This window comes from Pseudophryne corroboree, chromosome 1 (genome assembly GCF_028390025.1).
Source record: "Pseudophryne corroboree isolate aPseCor3 chromosome 1, aPseCor3.hap2, whole genome shotgun sequence".
NCBI lineage: Eukaryota > Metazoa > Chordata > Amphibia > Anura > Myobatrachidae > Pseudophryne > Pseudophryne corroboree.
This window is the reverse complement of record NC_086444.1, coordinates 518,424,164-518,431,979: the sequence shown is the minus strand read 5'-3', so window position 1 is coordinate 518,431,979 and position 7,816 is coordinate 518,424,164. Positions and strand designations below refer to the sequence as shown.

At 42.8% G+C, this 7,816-nt stretch overlaps 1 pseudogene; it reads left to right on the top strand.

Annotated features, from left to right (window-relative positions):
- Positions 1-4,557: 4,557 nt before the first annotated feature.
- On the top strand, positions 4,558-4,678 carry LOC134944081 (5S ribosomal RNA; annotated as a pseudogene).
- The last annotated feature ends 3,138 nt before the right edge of the window (positions 4,679-7,816 follow it).

Below are 7,816 nucleotides of genomic sequence, written 5' to 3'. Positions count from 1 at the left end.
CTAAGTATTGGTTGTCCTCCAATTTCACGTCATGCAGTTTCCTAAGTATATCTGCTGTGTCTTGTATATATGAGGGAAGACCCAGTACAAGATGTCTGAGGTGCAAATCCAGAAAGATGCTAGCCTTTTCAGTTAATCCTCCTATACCTGATACTATTGGTCGTCCAGGTGGATTTAGAATATTTTTGTGCACTTTTGGCAGCATGTAATATGTAGGAATTTTTGGATTCTGAATATGCAAGTATTCATATTCTTGTTTTGTAATTACTCCTTGTTCTCGGGCCTGAGTGATAATTTTAGAATAGACCGACATGTAGTTATCCAGGGGGTTAAGAAGTATCCTTTTGTAACAGTCAGTGGATTCTAATTGGCGCAATGCTTCTTTAATATAGTCTGTTTTTGGCCAGATCACAATATTACCTCCTTTGTCCGAGGGCTTGATTAGGACATCCTGCCATGTTTGTATCTCCCTCATGGCCTTTCTTTCTTGATACGTCATATTTGAGTGGCGACGATGTTTTTTATTGGTGTGAATGATATCAAATTCTTTTGCAACTAGTTTTTGAAATACCTGAACTTCTGGACATATTTGTTCTGGTGGGTAGTATGTAGATTTCTTCTTGATAGCTGGTCTGATGGGTGGTCTGTGGTCCGTACGATTTGACCCATATTGGTCTTGTTGTAATTCATATAATGCAGCCAGTGCTTCTTCCTCCATTGCTTGAAGATCTGGGATTGCGGTTTCTTCTGTTTCTGGGGTTTCTCCTCTTGTAGTAGTGGGAGTTGTTTTATCACTGTAGAGTTTTGTCAATATTAATTTCCTTCCAAATAGTTTCAGGTCCTTCTCCCACCTGAACCTTTCAAAATGTCCTGTGGGAGAAAATGTCAGACCTTTACTTAGTATGGATTTTTGTGCATCCGTAAGTATATGTTCGGAGAGATTAATGATTTTAAGTTTATTATCATGTTGTGTGTTTTCCATAGTCAAGAGACTGGTGGTTGTCATCTCCTCTGTGTGTTTCGGGTCAGAGGGGGTGAGAAATCCCATTGCTGCTGGCCTCTTCTTCCTCTTCCGCCCCCTCCTCGTCTTCCTCCTCTTTGTCTTCCCCGTACCCTCCCTGTTCGGGGGTTCCCTAAAAAAGAAGTGGAAGAGGTAGTAGAGGGGGGGGGGGATTATGTTGGCTGCTACTTGTTTGTCCTCTGGATCCCAGATGTTTATCGGGTATGTAGTCAGCAGTGTCTTCTGTTCCAGATGTTTCCGCCTCTGAGGATGAATATTCACCTGTATATTGGGTTGTATTTCTTTTCCAGTTAGTCCTTTGCCATTTGAAAACTCTTCCCGAGGCAAAGTCCTTTTTGTCTCTAGCGTATTTTGTTCGTTTACGATCTATGATGGATTGCTCATATGCCTGTAATTCTTGTTTGTTATGTTCAAAGCACTTCTGGAATTGTAAGTCCTTTTCCCAAGTTTCTAATTCTAACATACTAACATCAGCCAAACGGAGCTACCACTTCTGGATTTAATGCTATACAAGGACTCAGAGGGAATGATCGCCACAAGTCTGTACCGTAAAACTACCGCGACAAACACCTTGCTGCACCAGACTAGTTCACACTTTCATCCCACCATAGAAAATATACCAAAAGGAGAATTCTTGCGTCTACGCAGGAACTGCTCAGATGATCACAAATTCAAAAAACAGAGCATAGAACTGGCCCAACGACTACGTGAAAGAGGGTACAGTAATACTTCCATAAAGAAAGCTTCTCGGAATGCAGAGATTGTCTCCAGGGATGACATTATCTTCAAGAAGAGAGAAACTACACAAAACGCAAATACTATCAGATTCGTGGGTAACTACTGCCATGAATGGAAGGAAGTCAGTGAAGCAATACAAAAACATTGGCATGTATTGCATACTGACCCCGACTTATCAGAAAAACTCGGTACACGTGTCTCTATGAGCTGGCGAAGGTCCAGAAATTTAAAAGACCATCTGGTTCAAAGTCATTTTCAAAGAATACCTACAAAGAAAATCACCACAACAGGAACATATCCCTGTGGTAAATGCAAAGCTTGCAGACATATTGAAGTAGTGAAAGAAGTAAAAGACAAATATGGGACAGAATTCAAAATTAATGACTATATGAATTGTCTGACTGAAGGTGTCATTTATTGCATCAAATGCAGTTGTGACAAGAAATATGTGGGTATGACCACTCGCCCACTGAAACAACGTGTCTTAGAACACATTGGGACTATACGTAATGCCACCTCTGATAAAAGAAAGATGAAACCACTCACTACAGTAGCACGCCATTTTTACCAACACCATGATAACAGATGGGAGGATCTCAAGGTCTTCGGACTTGAAAAAATCAAACTCGGAATACGTGGTGGAAGTTTGACAGACATCCTTTTGAAGAAAGAATGTGAGTGGATTTTCAAGTTAGGCACCATTCACCCTTTTGGTATGAATGAAAACATCAATTATGGAGTTTTCTTAAACTAAATACGGCAATCCCAATGCACGAATATCCCCCCTTTTTTTCTTTTTTTCTTCTTTTTACTCTTTTTTCCCCTTCCCTTTCTTCTTGTCTGTCCTTTTCTTTTTCTTACCCCCCTTTCCCCATAAAAATGTAACTACCAAACGCACATTTTGTATATACTATAATTAATTCACAATACAGCCCACAACCACCTAGTATTTTATTAATGAATTTTATAAAAATTAAATTTATTAATAAATTTAATATCTATTATATTTTCCATTTATTAATTTTCGTACAATCACTTGTCCCCACAATAACAAATTTTCCGCCCCCCCCCCCTCCAAAAAACCAATCACCCCCCCCCCAACAACCCCCCCCCCATTTCCCCCCCCCCTTTCCCCCCCCCCTTCCCCCAAAAATAATCCATTCCTCCCTTTCCTTTCCCCCCCCTCCCCCCATTTTTTCCCCCCTCACGTCCCTGCCCCCCCCCCTTCAAGCCCCCCCCCTCCCTCCCCCACTTATAAGCTTTCTTATTATTTTGACTTTCACAAATATGTTTTTTTTCAAACACAATTGAATATTATTATCAGACACTTTTAGGTTCAGCAGTCACGATCACTCATTCACCAATTTATTATATCTATATCCCAATTTTAAATTCATATATTTATATATATATATATAAGAAAATAATCTTTTATAAAAACTGTATCTGTATTTCCCTCTTATTATGTATATGATTCCTTCTTATTATATATATAATTACTCTAATACTGGCACAGGCACATTAAGTACTTTTAACAATCTGTGTCTTCCATTTTTTAAAGTTTTTATACTATAATTAACTGTTCCACAAATGATATTATCACTATATCTTTATCCTCTGCAAACATCAACTAAAAATTAATTTTATCAGCTCTTTTTTAATTAAAATGACCATATGATCGTTCATCTTATTGCTCAATGGTCCCTCTAACTGTCAATCAGGACACACCATCCTATGGGAACCTGCAAATACGATACTGACTATTATAGGCCAAATTACCTATCAATCCATTGCTGAGAGCCAATCAGCACACAGTATCACCAATATAAGGACAAACCAATAGGCTGGAACCTACTGACGCCCTGTGACCAAGCTTTATGCGAAACGTACGTCAGGAGAGACGGTCACGTGGTGCGCACACGTGACCGCAACGAGCCGCTCTCGGCTAAGTCCGTCGCCTAGGGAACCAGGACAACAGGAAGCACAGTGCGGCCGGAGCCTGGTAACAAGCCCAACGTGGACAGACGCGGGCGGACGCGGCCGGCACCTTCCAGACATCAGGATCTTCCTCTCTAAACAAGTAGGATCTAAAACAAAAAAAATTGTATATCAGGTTTGGATATCCAATATTTATGCATCAGCGCATGGACAGGTATTTATCAAAATCCTACTTATAAGCTACACAGACTGCTATACAAAATTGAGTGACACTAATTATCAAACAGTAAAGGAATAAGTACCAAACTGCATTGGGGTCCATATCTTTATCAAAAAAGCAGATGTGGATACATCTGTTAAACCTTGGACCCCATTTAAAAACCAAAACAAAACGCCTTCTTTCTTTTCCTTTACACTGCATATGAATATATACTGTGTCAACTCAGTTAATACTAACTCGCTGTTGGTTTTTGAGAAATTGTATTTTTTCATTGCTCAGGTGATTTTCAGAATTTATAGTGTAACCTCGTATGCAATCTGTGGCTTTGGAGACCAAATTTGGAGGTTCCCTTCTTTTGCATGATTATAATAATATCATTTATTTAATGTCAGATTTATATGCATGTGTTAATTATGCAACATAGAGGTCTTTTCCCTATGTATACTGCGACGACTTAAGCCCTGATTATTTAGATGGGTATTTAATCTTTAAGTATACCTTATCATTTGTGATAAGAAATCCCCCCCTTCTTTTTTATATCAAACCAGCTGTGTTTCTCTCAAACTTGTGGCTCATATAACAATAGTTGGCTCTTATCTGTGCCCAATTTTGGACACAGCGTGACAAGGGTGAGCATAAGGTCTGCGGTCATACCCCGCTGGAGATGCCCAATCTCATCTGATCTTGGAAGCCAAGCAGTGGAGGGCCGGGTTAAGTACTTGGATAGGAGACTACTAAGGAACACCCTGGTACTGCAAATATTTGCCGCCCACCTGTCACTATTAATAGAGCACTATCTTATGTCTCGGTTATGACCTATGATTCAATTATCTGCTAGGATCAAAATTCCCAATTGGGATATATAGCAGTTTACAAATGACGGTCATTTTTTCAACAAATGAGCAACCTATAATCATAGACTGATCCACAGCTGGATATACCCATCTCGGCCAGAATTAGGTATTTGTACCTTGTATTCTGTACATCATTCCCCATATTTTCGCAAAGTCACTATTTAAATATATACTGGCGCCATTTTTGAACTCCCCAATAATCATTTTTTAATGAGAATTAATAAAAATTTTGTATTTTAGCTAGCTATATTTTTTTGCGATTGAGTCGTACAATATTATCTGTATATGAGTGCTTCCCAAAAAGAGTCTTCTTTCTTCTTTTCAAAGTTCACACCATCTAGGAGTGGCACTGCAGTGTCACGCAGGATGGCCCTTCCAAAAAACACTCCCCAAACAGCACATGACGCAAAGAAAAAAATAGGCGCAATGAGGTAGCTGTGTGAGTAAGATAAGCGACCCTAGTGGCCGACACAAACACCTGGCCCATCTAGGAGTGGCACTGCAGTGTCACGCAGGATGGCCCTTCCAAAAAACACTCCCCAAACAGCACATGACGCAAAGAAAAAAAAAAGCGCAATGAGGTAGCTGTGTGAGTAAGATAAGCGACCCTAGTGGCCGACACAAACACCTGGCCCATCTAGGAGTAGCACTGCAGTGTCACGCAGGATGGCCCTTCAAAAAAATACTCCCCAAACAGCACATGACGCAAAGAAAAATCAAAGAAAAAAGAGGTGCAAGATGGAATTGTCCTTGGGCCCTCCCACCCACCCTTATGTTGTATAAACAGGACATGCACACTTTAACCAACCCATCATTTCAGTGACAGGGTCTGCCACACGACTGTGACTGAAATGACGGGTTGGTTTGGACCCCCACCAAAAAAGAAGCAATTAATCTCTCCTTGCACAAACTGGCTCTACAGAGGCAAGATGTCCACCTCATCATCATCCTCCGATATATCACCGTGTACATCCCCCTCCTCACAGATTATCAATTCGTCCCCACTGGAATCCACCATCTCAGCTCCCTGTGTACTTTGTGGAGGCAATTGCTGCTGGTCAATGTCTCCACGGAGGAATTGATTATAATTCATTTTAATGAACATCATCTTCTCCACATTTTCTGGAAGTAACCTCGTACGCCGATTGCTGACAAGGTGAGCGGCGGCACTAAACACTCTTTCGGAGTACACACTTGTGGGAGGGCAATTTAGGTAGAATAAAGCCAGTTTGTGCAAGGGCCTCCAAATTGCCTCTTTTTCCTGCCAGTATAAGTACGGACTGTCTGACGTGCCTACTTGGATGCGGTCACTCATATAATCCTCCACCATTCTTTCAATGGGGAGAGAATCATATGCAGTGCCAGTAGACGACATGTCCGTAATCGTTGGCAGGTCCTTCAGTCCGGACCAGATGTCAGCATCAGCAGTCGCTCCAGACTGCCCTGCATCACCGCCAGCGGGTGGGCTCGGAATTCTGAGCCTTTTCCTCGCACCCCCAGTTGCGGGAGAATGTGAAGGAGGAGATGTTGACAGGTCGCGTTCCGCTTGACTTGACAATTTTCTCACCAGCAGGTCTTTGAACCCCAGCAGACTTGTGTCTGCCGGAAAGAGAGATCCAAGGTAGGTTTTAAATCTAGGATCGAGCACGGTGGCCAAAATGTAGTGCTCTGATTTCAACAGATTGACCACCCGTGAATCCTTGTTAAGCGAATTAAGGGCTCCATCCACAAGTCCCACATGCCTAGCGGAATCGCTCTGTGTTAGCTACTCCTTCAATGTCTCCAGCTTCTTCTGCAAAAGCCTGATGAGGGGAATGACCTGACTCAGGCTGGCAGTGTCTGAACTGACTTCACGTGTGGCAAGTTCAAAGGGCATCAGAACCTTGCACAACGTTGAAATCATTCTCCACTGCGCTTGAGACAGGTGCATTCCACCTCCTATATCGTGCTCAATTGTATAGGCTTGAATGGCCTTTTGCTGCTCCTCGAACCTCTGAAGCATATATAGGGTTGAATTCCACCTCGTTACCACTTCTTGCTTCAGATGATGGCAGGGCAGGTTCAGGCGTTTTTGGTGGTGCTCCAGTCTTCTGTACGTGGTGCATGTACGCCGAAAGTGTCCCGCAATTCTTCTGGCCACCGACAGCATCTCTTGCACGCCCCTCTCGTTTTTTAAATAATTCTGCACCACCAAATTCAAGGTATGTGCAAAACAGGGGACGTGCTGGAATTTGCCCATATTTAATGCACACACAATATTGATGGCGTTGTCCGATGCCACAAATCCACAGGAGAGTCCAATTGGGGTAAGCCATTCCGCGATGATCTTCCTCAGTTGCCGTAAGAGGTTTTCAGCTGTGAGCGTATTCTGGAAACCGGTGATACAAAGCGTAGCCTGCCTAGGAAAGAGTTGGCGTTTGCGAGATGCTGCTACTGGTGCCGCCGCTGCTGTTCTTGCGGCAGGAGTCCATACATCTACCCAGTGGGCTGTCACAGTCATATAGTCCTGACCCTGCCCTGCTCCACTTGTCCACATGTCCGTGGTTAAGTGGACATTGGGTACAACTGCATTTTTTAGGACACTGGTGAGTCTTTTTCTGACGTCCATGTACATTCTCGGTATCGCCTGCCTAGAGAAGTGGAACCTAGATGGTATTTGGTAACGGGGGCACACTACCTCAAGAAATTGTCTAGTTCCCTGTGAACTAACGGCGGATACCGGACGCACGTCTAACACCAACATAGTTGTCAAGGCCTCAGTTATCCGCTTTGCAACAGGATGACTGCTGTGATATTTCATCTTACTCGCAAAGGACTGTTGGACAGTCAATTGCTTGGTGGAAGTAGTAAAAGTGGGCTTACGACTTCCCCTCTGGGATGACCATCGACTCCCAGCAACAACAACAGCAGTGCCAGCAGCAGTAGGCGTTACACGCAAGGATGCATCGGAGGAATCCCAGGCAGGAGAGGACTCGTCAGAATTGCCAGTGACATGGCCTGCAGGACTATTGGCATTCCTGGGGAAGGAGGAAATTGACACTGAGG